The following is a 19,937-nucleotide window of genomic DNA, read 5'->3' as shown; positions in this document are numbered from 1 at the left end:
GAGTAGCTGGGATTACAGGCACATGCTGCTACACCTGGCCAATTTTTTGTATTAAAGTAGAGATGGGGTTTCACAGTGTTGCCCAGGCTGGTCTAGAACTCCCGAGCTCAAGAAATCCACCTGCCTCGGCCTCCCAAAGTGCACTGGTAGAATTTTTATAAGGCTTTTGCTTGAGGGTACTTATCAGCTCATGTGGCAAAGGTCACTTAGACTGAAGCAGGAATCTGTTGTCTTGCTAGCGTAAAAAGGACAAAGTTTGGGTTTGCCAAGGCAGCTTAAAAGTGAAAGGTAAAATCCCAGAAAGGAAAGTGCTGCAAAATTTCTATATGAACTACACCCAATATTTGAATGACCCTAGTCTGAGGAAGACTCCAAGGTTCTTCACAGAGAAACAGCTGGAAGGTGGAAGGATCTGAGATGAGATTTCTGCTGCTGCCTGTAACAGAAAAAATCATGTTGGGGGTTGAATCCAGCCACATTAGATGTCTACTAAGACAAAAATTCAACACTCATGAGAGAAAAATAACAGAATCCAAAGTCTATAATACATCACCCATAATGCCCATTACACAAGCAAAATACACTATAGTGAACAAACAGGAAAAAAAGACCTAGAGTCAAGAGAAAAAGGAGCTCACAGACACTAAATCCTGAATGATCTAAGTGTCAGAATTAGCAGACAAGGACTTCAAAGCAAGTATTATAAACATGTTCAAGTATTTGAAGGAAAATATGGTCATAATAAATGTTCGCATGGGGAAATCTCAGCTGACAAATGGAAGCTATGAAAAAGAACCAAATGGAAGTTCCAGAACTTAAAAGGTATAATGTCTGAAATGAAAAATTCATTAGATGGCCTTAATTTGAGATCAGATGGCAGAAAAAGGGCCACTTAACTGGAAAATCAATAGCTCTATTGAATGTGAAAAAGACTTAAATAATAATAAACAGAGCTTCAGAAATTTAAAGTTGAATATTAAGTGGTCTAACTATGTACAATGGGAGAGGAGAGATAATGAGACAGAAAAATACAATATTTAATAAATGGCCAAAGTCTTTCCAAATTCTAAGAAAAACACAAATTTCTAGATCCAAGAAGTTCAGTAAATTCCAAGAAGGATAATTATAAAGAAACTCACACATAGTCAAAAGGATGAAAAAACAAAGATAAAAAGCACACTGTGAAAGCAGCCAGGGGGCGGAGCAAGATGGCCGAATAGGAACAGCTCCAGTCTCCAACTCCCAGCGTGAGCGACACAGAAGACCAGTGATTTCTGCATTTTCAACTGAGGTACTGGGTTCAACTCACTAGGGAGTGCCGGACAATCGGTGCTGGTCAGCTGCTGCAGCCCGACCAGCGAGAGCTGAAGCAGGGCGAGGCATCGCCTCACCTGGGAAGCGCAAGGGGGAAGAGAATCCCTTTTCCTAGCCAGGGGAACTGAGACACACAACACCTGGAAAATTGGGTAACTCCCACCCCAATACTGCGCTTTAAGGAAACGGGCACACCAGGAGATTATATCCCACACCTGGCAGGGAGGATCCCACGCCCACGGAGCCTCCCTCATTGCTAACACAGCAATCTGCGATCTAACCGCAGGGCAGCAGCGAGGCTGGGGGAGGGGCGCCCACCATTGCTGAGGCTTAAGTAGGTAAACAAAGCCGCTGGGAAGCTCGAACTGGGTGGAGCTCAGAGCAGCTCAAGGAAGCCTGCCTGTCTCTGTAGACTCCACCTCTGGGGACAGGGCACAGCTAAACAACAACAACAACACCACCACCACCAACAACAGCAGCAGCAGAAACCTCTGCAGACGCAAAAATTCTGTGTGACAGCTTTGAAGAGAGCAGTGGATCTCCCAACACGGAGGTTGAGATCTGAGAACCGACAGACTGCCTGCTCAAGTGGGTCCCTGACCCCTGAGTAGCCTAACTGGGAGACATCCCCCACTAGGGGCAGACTGACACCCCACACCTCTCACAGTGGAGTACACCCCTGAGAGGAAGCTTCCAAAGTAAGAATCAGATAGGTACACTCGCTGTTCAGCAATATTCTATCTTCTGCAGTCTCTGCTGCTGATACCCAGGCAAACAGGGTCTGGAGTGGACCTCAAGCAATCTCCAACAGACCTACAGCTGAGGGTCCTGACTGTTAGAAGGAAAACTATCAAACAGGAAGGACACCTATACCAAAACCCCATCAGTACGTCACCATCATCAAAGACCAGAGGCAGATAAAACTACAAACATGGGGAAAAAGCAGGGCAGAAAAGCTGGAAATTCAAAAAATAAGAGCGCATCTCCCTCTGCAAAGGAGCGCAGCTCATCGCCAGCAACGGATCAAAGCTGGTCAGAGAATGACTTTGACGAGATGAGAGAAAAAGGCTTCAGTCCATCCAACTTCTCAGAGCTAAAGGAGGAATTACATACCCAACGCAAAGAAACTAAAAATCTTGAAAAAAGAGTGGAAGAATTGATAGCTAGAATAATTAAGGCAGAGAAGGTCATAAACGAAATGACAGAGATGAAAACCATGACACGAGAAATACGTGACAAATGCACAAGCTTCAGTAACCGACTCGATCAACTGGAAGAAAGAGTATCAGCGATTGAGGATCAAATGAATGAAATGAAGCGAGAAGAGAAACCAAAAGAAAAAAGAAGAAAAAGAAATGAACAAAGCCTGCAAGAAGTATGGGATTATGTAAAAAGACCAAATCTACGTCTGATTGGGGTGCCTGAAAGTGAGGGGGAAAATGGAACCAAGTTGGAAAACACTCTTCAGGATATCATCCAGGAGAACTTCCCCAACCTAGTAGGGCAGGCCAACATTCAAATTCAGGAAATACAGAGAATGCCACAAAGATACTCCTCCAGAAGAGCAACTCCAAGACACATAATTGCCAGATTCACCAAAGTTGAAATGAAGGAAAAAATTAAGGGCAGCCAGAGAGAAAGGTCGGGTTACCCACAAAGGGAAGCCCATCAGAATAACAGCAGATCTCTTGGCAGAAACTCTACAAGCCAGAAGAGAGTGGGGGCCAATATTCAACATTCTTAAAGAAAACAGTTTTCAACCCAGAGTTTCATATCCAGCCAAACTAAGTTTCATCAGTGAAGGAGAAATAAAATCCTTTACAGATAAGCAAATGCTTAGAGATTTTGTCACCACCAGGCCTGCCTTACAAGAGACCCTGAAGGAAGCCCTAAACATGGAAAGGAACAACCAGTACCAGCCATTGCAAAAACATGCCAAAATGTAAAGACCATCGAGGCTAGGAAGAAACTGCATCAACTAACGAGCAAAATAACCAGTTAATATCATAATGGCAGGATTAAGTTCACACATAACAATATTAACCTTAAATGTAAATGGACTAAATGCTCCAATTAAAGGACACAGACAAGCAAACTGGATAAACAGTCAAGACCCATCAGTCTGCTGTATTCAGGAGACCCATCTCACATGCAGAGACATACATAGGCTCAAAATAAAGGGATGGAGGAAGATCTACCAAGCAAATGGAGAACAAAAAAAAGCAGGGGTTGCAATCCTAGTCTCTGATAAAACAGACTTTAAACCATCAAAGATCAAAAGAGACAAAGAAGGCCATTACATAATGGTAAAGGGAACAATTCAACAGGAAGAGCTAACTATCCTAAATATATATGCACCCAATACAGGAGCACCCAGATTCATAAAGCAAGTCCTTAGAGACTTACAAAGAGACTTAGACTCCCATACAATAATAATGGGAGACTTCAACACCCCACTGTCAACATTAGACAGATCAACGAGACAGAAAGTTAACAAGGATATCCAGGAATTGAACTCATCTCTGCAACAAACAGACCTAATAGACATCTACAGAACTTTCCACCCCAAATCAACAGAATATACATTCTTCTCAGCACCACATCGCACTTATTCCAAAATTGACCACATAATTGGAAGTAAAGCACTCCTCAGCAAATGTACAAGAACAGAAATTATAACAAACTGTCTCTCAGACCACAGTGCAATCAAACTAGAACTCAGGACTAAGAAACTCAATCAAAACCGCTCAACTACATGGAAACTGAACAACCTGCTCCTGAAGGACTACTGGGTACATAAAGAAATGAAGGCAGAAATAAAGATGTTCTTTGAAACCAATGAGAAGAAAGATACAACATACCAGAATCTCTGGGACACATTTAAAGCAGTGTGTAGAGGGAAATTTATAGCACTAAATGACCACAAGAGAAAGCTGGAAAGATCTAAAATTGACACTCTAACAACACAATTAAAAGAACTAGAGAGGCAAGAGCAAACACATTCAAAAGCTAGCAGAAGGCAAGAAATAACTAAGATCAGAGCAGAACTGAAGGAGATAGAGACACAAAAAACCCTCCAAAAAATCAATGAATCCAGGAGTTGGTTTTTTGAAAAGATCAACAAAATTGACAGACTGCTAGCAAGACTAATAAAGAAGAAAAGAGAGAAGAATCAAATAGACGCAATAAAAAATGATAAAGGGGATATCACCACCGACCCCACAGAAATACAAACTACCATCAGAGAATACTATAAACACCTCTACGCAAATCAACTAGAAAATCTAGAAGAAATGGATAATTTCCTGCATACTTACACTCTTCCAAGACTAAACCAGGAAGAAGTTGAATCCCTGAATAGACCAATAGCAGGCTCTGAAATTGAGGCAATAATTAATAGCGTACCCACCAAAAAAAGTCCAGGACCAGATGGATTCACAGCTGAATTCTACCAGAGGTACAAGGAGGAGCTGGTACCATTCCTTCTGAAACTATTCCAATCAATAGCGAAAGAGGGAATCCTCCCTAACTCATTTAATGAGGCCAACATCATCCTGATACCAAAGCCTGGCAGAGACACAATAAAAAAAGAGAATTTTAGACCAATATCCCTGATGAACATCGATGCAAAAATCCTCAATAAAATACTGGCAAACCGGATTCAGCAGCACATCAAAAAGCTTATCCACCATGATCAAGTGGGCTTCATCCCTGGGATGCAAGGCTGGTTCAACATTCGCAAATCAATAAACGTAATCCAACATATAAACAGAACCAAAGACAAGAACCACATGATTATCTCAGTAGATGCAGAAAAGGCCTTTGACAAAATTCAACAGCCCTTCATGCTAAAAACGCTCAATAAATTCGGTATTGATGGAACGTACCTCAAAATAATAAGAGCTATTTATGACAAACCCACAGCTAATATCATACTGAATGGGCAAAAACTGGAAAAATTCCCTTTGAAAACTGGCACAAGACAGGGATGCCCTCTCTCACCACTCCTATTCAACATAGTGTTGGAAGTTCTGGCTAGGACAATCAGGCAAGAGAAAGAAATAAAGCGTATTCAGTTAGGAAAAGAAGAAGTCAAATTGTCCCTGTTTGCAGATGACATGATTGTATGTTTAGAAAACCCCACTGTCTCAGCCCAAAATCTCCTTAAGCTGATAAGCAACTTCAGCAAAGTCTCAGGATACAAAATTAATGTGCAAAAATCACAAGCATTCTTATACACCAGTAACAGACAAACAGAGAGCCAAATCATGAATCAACTTCCATTCACAATTGCTTCAAAGAGAATAAAATACCTAGGAATCCAACTTACAAGGGATGTCAAGGACCTCTTGAAGGAGAACTACAAACCACTGCTCAGTGAAATCAAAGAGGACACAAACAAATGGAAGAACATACCATGCTCATGAATAGGAAGAATCAATATTGTGAAAATGGCCATATTGCCCAAGGTAATTTATAGCTTCAATGGCATCCCCATCAAGCTACCAATGAGTTTCTTCATAGAATTGGAAAACACTGCTTTAAAGTTCAAATGGAACCAAAAAAGAGCCTGCATTGCCAAGACAATCCTAAGTCAAAAGAACAAAGCTGGAGGCATCACGCTACCTGACTTCAAACTATACTACAAGGCTACAGTAACCAAAACAGCATGGTACTGGTAGCAAAACAGAGATGCAGACCAATGGAATAGAACAGAGTCCTCGGAAATAATACCACACGTCTACAACCATCTGATCTTTGACAAACCTGACAAAAACAAGAAATGGGGAAAGGATTCCCTATTTAATAAATGGTGCTGGGAAAATTGGTTAGCCATAAGTAGAAAGCTGAAACTGGATCCTTTCCTTACTCCTTATACGAAAATTAATTCAAGATGGATTAGAGACTTAAATGTTAGACCTAATACCATAAAAACCCTAGAAGAAAACCTAGGTAGTACCATTCAGGACATAGGCATGGGCAAGGACTTCATGTCTAAAACACCAAACACAACGGCAACAAAAGCCAAAATTCACAAGTGGGATCTAATTAAACTAAAGAGCTTCTGCACAGCAAAAGAAACTACCATCAGAGTGAACAGGCAACCTACAGAATGGGAGAAAATTTTTGCAATCTACTCATCTGACAAAGGGCTAATGTCCAGAACCTACAAAGAACTCAAACAAATTTACATGGAAAAAACAAACAACCCCATCAAAAAGTGGGCAAAGGATATGAACAGACATTTCTCAGAAGAAGACATTCATACAGCCAACAGACACATGAAAAAATGCTCATCATCACTGGCCATCAGAGAAATGCAAATCAAAACCACAATGAGATACCATCTCACACCGGTTAGAATGGCAATCATTAAAAAGTCAGGAAACAACAGGTGCTGGAGAGGATGTGGAGAAATAGGGACACTTTTACACTGTTGGTGGGATTGTAAACTAGTTCAACCATTATGGAAAACAGTATGGCGATTCCTCAAGGATCTAGAACTAAATGTACCATATGACCCAGCCATCCCATTACTGGTCATATACCCAAAGGATCATAAATCATGCTGCTATAAAGACACATGCACACATATGTTTATTGCGGCACTATTCACAATAGCAAAGACTTGGAATCAACCCAAATGTCCATCAGTGACAGACTGGATTAAGAAAATGTGGCACATATACACCATGGAATACTATGCAGCCATCAAAAAGGATGAGTTTGTGTCCTTTGTAGGGACATGGATGCAGCTGGAAACCATCATTCTTAGCAAACTAACACAAGAACAGAAGACCAAACACCGCATGTTCTCACTCATAGGTGGGAACTGAACAATGAGATCACTTGGACTCGGGAAGGGGAACATCACACACCGGGGCCTATCACGGGGAGAGGGCAGGGGGAAGGGATTGCATTGGGAGTTATACCTGATGTAAATGACGAGTTGATGGGCGCAGCTCACCAACATGGCACAAGTATACATATGTAACAAACTTGCACATTATGCACATGTACCCTAGAACTTAAAGTATAATAATAATTAAAAAAAAAAGAAAAGAAAACAAACAAAAAAAGAAAGCAGCCAGAAAAAAGTAACATTGCATGCAGTGAAAAAGTTATATGAATGAAACCTGACTAATGATACCTGACTTCTACTGACAGTAAACTGATGTGCAGCAGAGGTACCAAAGCAACTCAAGGGACAAAAGAAAATAGTTACTACAAATTCTGATGGAGTAACTAGACACATCTGTAAACAAATGTACAAACCTCATACTATAGAAAAATTTGAGCTGAAGCTTAGTGTCTAGAAGAAACCATAGGAGAATATTCTGATGTGAGAGCAGACAAAGATTTCTTAGGGTTGAAGCAACAAATATTTTTTTTTTCTTTTTGAGACAGAGTCTCACTTTATCACCCAGGCTGGAGTGCAGTGGTGTGATCTCGGCTCACTGCAACCTCCACCTCCAGGGTTCAAGTGATTCTGCTGCCTCAGCCTCCCCAGTAGCTAGGCCACGACGCCCAGCTGATTTTTGTATTTTCAGTAGAGATGGGGTTTTGCCGTGTTGGCCATGCTGGTGTTGAACTCCTGACCTCAGGTGATCCACCCACCTAGGCCTCCCAAAGTGCTGGGATTACAAGCATGAGCCACTGTGCCCCGCTGCAATAAACATTTTTAAAAATGCTTTGGGAGGCCAAGGCGGAAAAACTGCTTGAGGCCAGGAGTTTGAGACTAGCCTGGGCAACACGGTGAGACTCTATTTCTACAATTTTTTTTTAAAAAGCCAGGCATGGTGGTGCATGCCTGTAGCCCTTAGCTACTTGGAGGCTGAGAATCGCTTGAGCCCAGGAGTTCAAGCCTTCAGTGAGCTCTGATCATGTTACTGCACTTCAGCCAGGACAACAGAGCGAGACCGTTTCTAAAAACAAAAAATAAATCAGACCCAATCAAAATAACAGTAAACTTCCATTCACTGAAATACATCAATTAAGAAAGGAAAAAAACCACCAACTAAATAAAATACTCGAAAAACATATCTGACAAAACACTTATGCCCAGAATATATAAGGAACTCCTACAACTCTGTAGTAAAAGACAGGTAACTCAATAAATAAAGAGCAAACAACTGGAATAGATATTTCACAAAAATGTACAAAAATGTCCAATAAACACATGAAAAGATGTTCAAGGAACCAAGCCACCAAGGAAATACAAATCAAAATCGCAATGATATACCATTAGGAGGCTTAAATTAAAAATGCCAAAACCCCAAATATTGGCAAGGATTTGAAGCAACCATAACTCTCATACATTTATGGTGGGAATGTGAAACGCAAAACCACCTTGGACTAGTTTAGCATTTAGATATAAACCTACCATAAGTATTTATGCAACAGGAATCAAACGAGATGTCCACAAAACAGATGTTGAAGAAAAAGAATGTTCATAGCATCTTTATAATAATTCCAAACTGGAAACAATGCAAATGATATCAATGTAAGAATGAATAAGCACTTTGTGGCATAGTCACACAATGGAATACGACTCAGCAATTAAAAGAAACCCATACATACATAGAGGAACATGGATGAATCTAATAGATATTATACTGAGCCATATAAAACACCTAGAAAAGTTCATTCTGTATGATTTTACTTACATGAAGTTCTAGAGTAGGTAAAATTAATACACGGTAAAGGAAAAATTAGAAAAAGTAGCTGTCTCAGGATGAGGCTTCCCTGCTGATTGGGAAGGATCATGTACAGACAACATAATGCAATGCTCCATTTCCGTTTTCAGGAAAGAATTTTGACCCACTGCTGGGAGTGCAGTGCAGTGCAGTGCAGTGCAGTGGAGTGCAGCACAAAGCCCTCGGTGTCTGTCAGCATTCAGTGTCTGTGCCCTTGGGTATGACTGCTTAGGCTGAAGGAAATATCACTTCTCAAGGTCATACTAATTTCCAGGGACAGCCCATATCTAGACACTAATCAACATAGGGATATTAAGGACCAGCCCCTTCCCCCAACTTGAGACAGCTTTGATTGGTCACTCTATCTTCGGAACTCTTCAGCATTGCAGTTCAACCTTCCCTCTGCCCAAGCTGTTTCCTTCCCCTCCGTTCCCTTCCATAGATCATAGATCATAGAATCACAAAAGCACTCCCTAATAAAGTGGTCCTTAAAATATGATTCCTGGACTAACAGTATCAGCATACCTGGGTACTAGTTAAAAATGCAAATTTCTGGGTCCCACTACAGACCTACTGAATTGGAAAGCAGAAGCACCATCTACACGTGAAGAGCTTCCTATCAACTTTTTGTGCCCCACTCTTAAATATACTCAGATGGATAGACAACTGGAAAAAACTCTCCAATATGAAAGACAGAGAAAAAAAGGGGTGAAACCCTTACTTGGAAGAAATAACACTATGCAAAAAGAAAACAAAACTTTAATCCTCACAAAGGTTAAGGGAAGACCCTGCATTCAAGAAACACTAATTGGAAACTATATACTTATATATATATTTATTATTATTATTATTATACTTTAAGTTCTAGGGTACATGTGCATAATGTGCAGGTTTGTTACATATGTATACTTGTGCCATGTTGTTGTGCTGCACCCATCAACTCGTCAGCACCCATCAACTCGTCATTTACATCAGGTGTAACTCCCAATGCAATCCCTCCCCTCTTCCCCCTCCCCATGATAGGCCCCGGTGTGTGATGTTCCCCTTCCTGAGTCCAAGTGATCTCATTGTTCAGTTCCCACCTATGAGTGAGAACATGCGGTGTTTGGTCTTCTGTTCTTGCGATAGTTTGCTGAGAATGATGGTTTCCAGCTGCATTCATGTCCCCACAAAGGACACAAACTCATCCTTTTTTATGGCTGCATAGTATTCCATGGTGTATATGTGCCACATTTTCTTAATCCAGTCTGTCACTGATGGACATTTGGGTTGATTCCAAGTCTTTGCTATTGTGAATAGTGCCGCAATAAACATACGTGTGCATGTGTCTTTATAGCAGCATGATTTATAATCCTTTGGGTATATACCCAGTAATGGGATGGCTGGGTCATATGGTACTTCTAGTTCTAGATCCTTGAGGAATCGCCATACTGTTTTCCATAATGGTTGAACTAGTTTACAATCCCACCAACAGTGTAAAAGTGTCCCTATTTCTCCACATCCTCTCCAGCACCTGTTGTTTCCTGACTTTTTAATGATTGCCATTCTAACCGGTGTGAGATGGTATCTCATTGTGGTTTTGATTTGCATTTCTCTGATGGCCAGTGATGATGAGCATTTTTTCATGTGTCTGTTGGCTGTATGAATGTCTTCTTCTGAGAAATGTCTGTTCATATCCTTTGCCCACTTTTTGATGGGGTTGTTTGTTTTTTCCATGTAAATTTGTTTGAGTTCTTTGTAGGTTCTGGATATTAGCCCTTTGTCAGATGAGTAGATTGCAAAAATTTTCTCCCATTCTGTAGGTTGCCTGTTCACTCTGATGGTAGTTTCTTTTGCTGTGCAGAAGCTCTTTAGTTTAATTAGATCCCACTTGTGAATTCTGGCTTTTGTTGCCGTTGTGTTTGGTGTTTTAGACATGAAGTCCTTGCCCATGCCTATGTCCTAAATGGTATTGCCTAGGTTTTCCTCTAGGGTTTTGATGGTATTAGGTCTAACATTTAAGTCTCTAATCCATCTTGAATTAATTTTCGTATACGGAGTAAGGAAAGGATCCAGTTTCAGCTTTCTACTTATGGCTAGCCAATTTTCCTAGCACCATTTATTAAATAGGGAATCCTTTCCCCATTTCTTGTTTTTGTCAGGTTTGTCAAAGATCAGATGGTTGTAGATGTGTGGTATTATTTCTGAGGACTCTGTTCTATTCCATTGGTCTATATCTCTATTTTTAAAGTATATTCAGAAAGCTAAAAAGAGGTATCTTAGAAATTAAATATATTTAGGCTGGCTATTTTCTCTTTGCTCTTTGAAATCACTCTCTACCCTCTGTGATAACCCAGGAAGCTGGACTTTTCACCATCAGTAGGGCTCCCTTCCTCTCTGGCCAATGTTTGTCACTGGACAGAGGTAGGGATGTAAAAGAAGAGAAAGGACCTGGTTCTTTCTGACAGGCAATGAGTTAGTGGTTTGGGTAACTGTGGTTTTTCTCGGCAGGTTTTGTAATATCTTTTTAAGTCAATAAATTATAAGTTCCTAAAACTTTGATTAAAAATTAAATATATGAAAATTCAAGTAAATAAAATTTCAAATAACAAAACATCAAAGTTATCAAAAAAGAAATGGAATTACCTATGGACAAAGGAGTTAGAAGAATGTATTTGCAATTATCTCTCTTTTTACCATTACTCCAACTAGTTAAGAAAGCATTTTCAGCAGCTGGAAAAATATGCACAAAAATACACGTATCACTCAATAATAAACCACCGATACACATCTGAGCCTGCACTTAATAAAAGTAGATAATATTTGACTTTTAAGTATTTCATAATTTAAATGTTCATTTTTTATTTTAGGGTTTCTTAAACAATTGTATTTTATACATGTTCATTTCAACTCAAATTTTGACAGACTAAAAGACTGTATTTTATTAGAGTCCATTTATAGGCAATTTTGCAACACTGATTTCTTGTGGGGAAAAAAAATCCAGAACTGACAGATAGTAATTATTACGATCTGTGGAACTGAATGACCAGGAGAGCTGACCTCTTACTGCAAACCAAGCACATGGAGATAAGTCCACCAATGCAGCAGCAGCATCTTGATGATGAGTTGAATGGAGACATAACATCTTATGTTGTGCCCAGAAGGTAGGGTAAGGCTCAAAGCTGCAAGGGGCAAAATGTTCTCATAAAGGCAAGATTCAGGTGCTGCTTGCTGCAGCACTCCACAGACACACCCTGTCTGTCCCAATGGCTTGTGACTGCCACGCGGCAACAATGAACACAATATACTCTCACTCTCACTCTCAGAGCAAGTATCTTCCCCTTATGAGAGAATGAATTCAGGCAATTCTTTACAAAAATGACAGCATTTGTTCCAAGGCACCAACAGTATAAAGCTTTTCAGAAAGTACACAGAAATAAACAGACTAAACATGGGAATTAGTTCTTAATGGTGGAATCTGTTACTACTGTAACTAGTGTAAAAATAACTTCAGATAGATTACAATCAAAATGCATATTGAATAGACTGTACTGTGTGAGGGAATGTCTGACCAAAGAGTATTCTCATAGGCACTTTGGGTGCTGGCTGGTAAGCGCTCACAAGGGTTCTTCTCAGGGCCAGAGAAGCTGAGCATCTTATGTATTTGTAAAATCCTTCTCCAGACTTCTTGCCAAGCTTCTTCTCTGCCATCAGCTTTTTCAAGGATGGGCTGAAATATGGGGTTCTTCATATCTATTTCATGCCATCCATCCATGATGAACTTCACAGAATCCAGTCCAACATAATCTAGAAGCTCAAATGAGCCCCTGGGGTACCTGGCTCCTAACTTCATAGCAGTGTCAGTGTTTTCCTTGGATATGTCAAGTCATTCATGCAGCTTGACTGCTTTCATGAGGTGTTGAATCCTGAGACAGCTGACGATAAACCCAGGAGTGTCCTTGCAAGAAACAGGATGCTTTCCCAAGGTTTTGCTCAAGTTTACCGAGGATTCAAATGTCTTTTGGGTGGTCATTGGTGTTTTAAAGACCTCTGCAAGTTTCATCAGAGGCACTGGGTTGAGTAAATGGAGGTCAGCAAATTGGTCTTGTCTGGTGGTAGCATTGGCTATGCTTGTAATTTGCAAAGAGGAAGTGTTGCTGGCAAAGTTGTATGTTCAGCAACAAACTTGTCCAACCTCTAGGAGAGCTTGATTTTCACCTTTAGATTTTCTACAACGGCCTCTACCACCAGATCTGTGCTGTGGACTATGGATGTTGCATCTGTGCTGGTTGATATGCTGCTTAGGGTTTTCTCCACAAATTCATCAGCAGCCTTACGGTTTTCTACAAACAACTTCTTTGTCGCTTTCCTAAGGCTTTTCTCAATTCCCTCTTTATATTTTGCCAAGATGTCCTCTGTCTGGTCAAGGAACACTACTGTGTGGCTGGTCACTGCAGCAAACTATGTGATGCTGATGACCATCATGTGCTTGATGATGATTTTTCTCGCCCAAGGATGTGGACAAGGAAAACCCCGAGTGCATTAACTGGCTGGTGATGACAGCCATGGTGCAGTGGTGGTGACGACAGCAACAAGACCCAGGCAGGGAAGGCACGTGTGGTGTGGGGACCAGTAGATGGGCAGCCTCTGAGGCCATTTTTTACTTTTGAATAAAACGATATTACTCATTTTATCTGCAAACAACTTTTGTTCAAATAACAATGTATGCTCAACATTAGTATTTTTCTAATTTTTTAAATTGATGATTGTTGATAATTGATAAAACAGTCATTGAACTTCCAGTTTTGCTGATTTTTAACTTCTACAAAAATTTTAATTAAATAGTGTCAGTCTGGTATTTTGGTATTAGATTTTAAAAAACAAAATATCAGTACCACAATTGTGCTGTGGTATCATAACTATTACATTTACGGAACATGCTAACTACTTATCTTCTAAATCTTTCAAGATTTACATCTCAAGTCATATTACCAGAATGTTATTGATATAAAGTAGTAGGGAAGAGGGGGAAAACACCAGCAATAAAGCAGATAAAAATTTAAGCAACAGAGATATAGCTTGAGAAAGTATATTGTGTTTTCTGTAAATCAAACTATAGGGTGAAGCTTGATAAAAGCTTTCTTATCTAGGGGGGCTATACAAAAGAAATAATACATTTTAGGAAGCACGTGTTTAAAAATTAAAAATTAGTCTAATCCTACTTTCTCACAAAGAAATACGTTACAAAAATACCATGTAATATTTCCCTTTATTCAAACATAAACATCATACAATAAATAAATTAGCAGTCATGGACCAAACATATACAATATATAATACAGTGTAAGCAACAGTATGACAGAAAAAAAGAACATTTAGATAACTTGTTTGCTAGAAACATTTCAGAATCTGTTCCCCAGTTTCAACAAATTGTTGATGAACTATTTTTTACTGCAGAAAATATTCTAGGAGACTCTCACTTATCCCTTCCAACACCGAGTTTAGCCTCTATCCAAAAGTTCAATGCAATGTTTACACTTATTTGGAGTCCTCAAGTCTGAAGTCAGAGTAACTCACAATTCCTATATACTTGATTCAAATTTCTTGTGTTGTAGAAACAGAGGTATCTGTGAATACCAGATACTAGATTTAACCCAAAGACAATCTGAGATAGAGGAGGTACAACTAGAAGAAGCTCTTACATTCTATCTTTGCCAGGACAAATCAAACTCTTAGCTTCTACTCCTATAAAATAATTAATTCTGTTAAAAACACATTGACTTCAGATCCCTTTTGCAGGTTGTGACTTGGCTCACAGTCCATCATAACAAATCTTATTTTTACCTTATACTTGCTTATATTAAATGAAAAGTATTTACTTTTACTTTTGTTTGCTCATAAGCTATAACACAAAATTTTATATGTTTTTTTAAAATAATAATAGTCATAATGGTGGCTTATTCTAAAAAGGTGTAGCCAGAAAAAAAGGAAATAAAAAACACTTGGAATCACACCATGCAGACATTTAAATTCATTTACTTTGTTTTCTTAAAAATAATGGATTCTTTTGGTAAGGATGGGGAGAAATTGGAATCCTTGTACATTGCTTGTGGTAATGAATGATAGTGTGGCTGCTCTTGAAAAACCTGATATGTCTTCAGAAAGCTAAAACACAGAATTACCACTTGTTCTAACAATTCCACCCAAAGAAATAAAAATAGGAATGCAAACAAAAACCTCTACACAAATGTGCAGAATGTTCATAGTAGCACTATTCACAAAAGTCAAATGGAGGAAACAACCCAAATGACCACTGATGGATGAACGGATAAACAAAATGTGACATATTATTAAAATGAAATATTATTCAACCATAAAAAGGAATGAAGTACTGGCACATGCTACTATACGGATAAACCTTGAAAACTTTATGCTAAGTGAAAGAAGGCAGACATAAAAGGTCACATATTGTATGATTCCCTATATACAAAATCTCCAGAATATCTATATCCAGAGAGAGAGAAAGCAGATGAGTGGTTGGTTGGGGTTGGGGAAATGAAGAGTGACTGCTTAATGTATATTCCTTTTAAATGATGAAAAATGTTCTGGAACTAGAGAGAGGTGATGGCTACATAACACTGTAAAGTTACTAAATGCTACTGAATCGTACACTTTATGTGGTTAATTTTTATGTTATTAATTTTACCTAATAAAAAATAATTAGGATCATAAAATTAAGAAAAAACTTCCTTTAGATACTACCAGTGCCTAATCAACAGATCTCGAAGTATCAGTTCTGTTTCTCTCTGTAATCCAAGTTGCCTTTGAAATAGTCATTGTTCACAGTGCTTGCCTGCTCTAGTTTTCATGAAAGGAAATTAACCAAAGACCAGTGTTTCTCAACCAGGTACTGACATTCAGGATGGCACCCTGCTTTACTTTATGGGTTTATCGAATGCATTATAAGATGTTTGGAATCATATGATGGTGTTCACTAAATGCCAGGAGTGCTTCCTAGACATTTTGACAAGCAAAATTGCCTGGCATTATTTCCACATGTTCCTAGTTGAGAGCCACTGCTCTAGAACAAAATGTCATATCCTGTGTATTGTGTTACATTATAAGAAGTTCCCTAATATACACAACTCAATGCTTTATAACTGAGTCATTTCAAAAGCTCACACGTTTTTATGTATGGAAAGTAAACTTCTTGCTTTTGACACAGGATGCTATAAAAATTTATTGATTTTATTGTTGTTCTAAACATAAAAATTAATTTCAACCAGAAGAATGAACTTTATCATGAGGTAACTTGTGCCTGATATTTGATTACTAGATCATATTACTCAAATGAATATTCAACTTCTACTAATAACATTATTTCATTCATTGATATAATATTTTCTTTGCTTTTTAAAAAATATTATCAGGTTCCAAACATATAGGAAAGTTATAAAGAATAATATAACACCCATGTACCTGCTAGCCAGTTTGAACAAACCTGAACTTTTTCCTTAAGGAAGAAAATTTTACAAAGTCCCCATGGGATCTTTTCCTATCTCATTCCACCATTCCTTTCTCAGTGGTGACCACTATCCAGAAGTTATTATTCCCATGAATGTATACACATTTACCACAAATGTTGACTATCTCCATAAACAATACAATAGTTTTGTTTACTTCACAGGCATTAAGTTCTGCTGCATGTATCATTCTTTTTTTAAAAAAAAAATTTACTTAATAGGCATTAGAAGTTTATCTATTTTGGTACATTCTAGTTTATCCATTTTAACTGTTACATAGAAGTGTGGATTAAATTGTGTGTCCAGACCCCTCCCCAAATTTGTATGTTGAAGCCCTAACCCCTGAGGGCTGTATCTGATGGAATGGATACAGCACTCAGAAGGAATCAACCATGCTGGTACCTTGATCTTGGACCTCAAGCTACCAGAACTGGTAAAAAATAAATTTTTATTACTTAAGCCATCAAGTCTGTGGTACTTTGTTATGGCTGCCCTAGCAAACTAATGTACACAGTATTCCACTGTTTGAACATACTGCTTTATTTATTCTTTAATAATGGGCTCTTATGGTATTTCCAGCTCTGTACTGTAACATACAACACTGTAACAAATATTTGGTATGGCGATCTTGTTATTCTTACTGCAGGACTTTTTCTTGGACACATACACAAATATACGCACACACACTACAGTATGTTTATCTTTAACTTTCTAATTATTGCCAAATTGCCTTCCAAGGTAATTTTGGCCAATCTCTACTCCATCAGCTGTGTATAAGACTGATTTCTCGCTATCCTCTCCAAAATTGGTAATGACAGACTTCTGCCAATCAGATGGGTACGAAATATTTTGTTTTAAAACGCATTTCTTTATCAGTGATGTTGAACACCTTAATGTATTTACTGACCACTAAGTTTTCTTCTGTGAACTGCCTACTCATATCCTTTACCCCTTTTTCTACGTGGTTGTTTTTATTATTTTATTTACTAATAGGAGCTCTTTTTATACTTTAGATACTAATCTTTTGTCAATTACTTGAGTTACAAATAACTTCTCGCCATCAGCAGCATGTTGCTTTTTTTTAAGTGTTCATTGTCCAAGGAAAGTTTCTATGCTAATTTAGTCAAATATTTTTCTTTATGTAAAGTGCTTTTGATGCTTTTGATGTGTTTTTAAAAATCTTCCTTATCGTGAGCTCACAATGTTATTTTATTTTCTTCTAAACTTCTGCTTTTCACATTTGGGGGCTGAGTTTTTCTGGATTCTATGTGTGATGTGATCTTTTTTTTTTCAGATAGATAATGAAATGTCCCAGTGGGCCATCCCTTCCCTTGCACACAAGGCCTATGTCTTGTTAACCTGCTTCCTAAGTCTAGCACTTTGCCTGGTACACATTAGGCAATTATAAACATGTGATCAATAAAAGGAAGGATGGAAGAAAGAGAAGGGAGAGAAAGGGAAGCAAGGCAGGGATAGGAGTGTGGAAAAAAGTATTTGGATCATGGTCATTGATATAAACTATATGTTAGAACCATACAAGTTAGAACCATACAAGTCAAAAGGGTATTAAAACAGATTCAAGGGGTGGATTGCAGGAAGATGGGCTTTCCAGGATTCTGGAATGCTAGAGGTAAATATATCACTTAAGTGTATCTGGGTGCTGACTCTGCTTTCTCTCCCCCAGGATGAGAATATGGCCTTGCTAGTGCTGAATTAGTTCAAAATCCAGAAAATTGTGGTGTTATAAATATCACTTATTAAGTCTTTGCAGAATGTTCAAGAAAGCTTAGGTACAAAAGGGCAATGATATATTCAGAACTTGATACAGCAATGCTAGCTGAACCTTCCCCATAGGGACAGTGGCTACATGTACCACAGAAAACCTAAAGAGATGGGAAAACATTTTTAGGTATACTGTATTTGCTACTATTCAGAATAGTCATTTGGTTTCTATATTCTTAACTAAATAATTTAGGAGCATACAACAGGTGGGTAATAGTCTCTTCCCAACAATCCCTAACCTGAAGTTCAAAGGCAGAGTGCCGTAGTGGAGGGAGTATAAAAAAGAAACAGAAGAATGGGACCTGGAATGACTTTTGCCTCAGACGCCCTCAAAAGAAAAACATCTCTCCCTAGAGCAACATTATATCTAGTTCATTATAGTCAAGGAAGTATGTTCCATTAGAGAAAAAGGGGCTTAGCCTCCCAGTGTAAGTACACACCACCACCTACAAAGTATTCTTGCTGAAATACTGAAACGTATCTCTACTTAACTACCAATTTATAGTAATAAGGGGGAAGAGGAATATGCTACATAGCACCATGAAGATAAAATCAGCAAATCCAGACTGTGGGAAACTCCATAGGACAAAGGATCCAATTTCTTCAACAAATAAAAAACTTCAAGAATTTTTTAAAGGGATCTAGAGTTTAAGAGATATCCACCAGTAGCTATAAGGACACTGATTCAAACGAACTGTAAATGTGATATGATGTCTGGAATTCTCTTCAAAATAACCAGTGAAGAGTTACAGACAAATAAGATTATGAAACTAATTGTTAAAGTTGAATAACAAAGACCTGAGAGTTCAATGTCTTTTCTCTCCTTTTGTATACATTCAAAACATATTACAATGAAAAGTTAAAAGAGGGGGCTGGGTGTGGTGGCTTATGCCTATAACCCAGCACTTTGGGAGGTCAAGATGGGAGCATCACTTGAGGCCAGGAGTTCAAGACCACCTGGTCAACATAGGAAGACCCCTTCTCTGACAAAGAAAAAAAAAGTTAAAAGAGGGGAAGGACTTAGCAGATCTTTTTAAAAGGAAAGCAAATAAACCAAGTAGGACCTACAGCTAAGAGACTAGAGTCTGAGATCTAAAAACCTTCTGATGTTGATTTAAACTGTGAAAAACTTAAAATATACAAGAGAAGGCTGTAAATCAAAGATTCAGTCACTATAACCACTCTACTGAGTCACTGTTAATCAGTATTTACTTACGCTACCACTGAGTGATACTGAAAGATTATTATTTGAAAGCGTAGAATATAATGACTCATTTTTGCTTTCTAATGAGTTATTTTCCTTTTTTTGCTGTCCTTCCACATATTGGTATCTTTCCTTATGTGATTGCTGGTTGCTCCAAATACTGAATTTTACCATTGTAATATTTAAAAAATGCTAATCTGCTCTAACAGGATTGTAAAAATACATATTTTGGGGAGGCAGAGTACTGAACAAATTGTGCTGCTCTCTTTAGTCTCAATCTATGTGCTTTCCCAGTTTTCTTCAATGCAAGCATTTTCAGGTTGATATTAATATTAAAAGCTCAAAGAGTCAACAGGACTCAAATACGTCAAATAATAGGAAAGCATTTGCACATATAAAGTTAAACAGATCTTCAAATAAATGTATCTAGTAAGAAAC

The 19,937-nt window shown here is 38.5% G+C and overlaps 1 protein-coding gene and 1 pseudogene across 6 annotated transcripts in view; both read right to left on the bottom strand.

Moving 5' to 3' along the window:
* RFX7 (regulatory factor X7) overlaps positions 1 to 19,937 on the bottom strand; it is a 176,677-nt gene that overhangs the window by 104,497 nt on the left and 52,243 nt on the right. The window contains exon 1 of one of the 6 annotated variants that reach the window (XM_033190031.1): positions 11,637 to 11,654. The exons of the other annotated variants lie outside the window; for them this stretch is intronic. The gene's annotated coding sequence lies outside the window, so the exon portion shown is untranslated. Of the gene's footprint in view, positions 1 to 11,636; positions 11,655 to 19,937 lie in introns of those variants that run through there. 6 annotated transcript variants of the gene reach the window in all.
* On the bottom strand, positions 30 to 19,673 carry LOC117069557 (annotated as a pseudogene).

The sequence above is a fragment of the Trachypithecus francoisi genome, unplaced genomic scaffold (assembly GCF_009764315.1).
Source record: "Trachypithecus francoisi isolate TF-2019V2 unplaced genomic scaffold, Tfra_2.0 Lachesis_group3, whole genome shotgun sequence".
Lineage (NCBI taxonomy): Eukaryota > Metazoa > Chordata > Mammalia > Primates > Cercopithecidae > Trachypithecus > Trachypithecus francoisi.
Note: the sequence above shows the minus strand (reverse complement) of the source record. Positions and strands in the feature narration are given on the sequence as shown.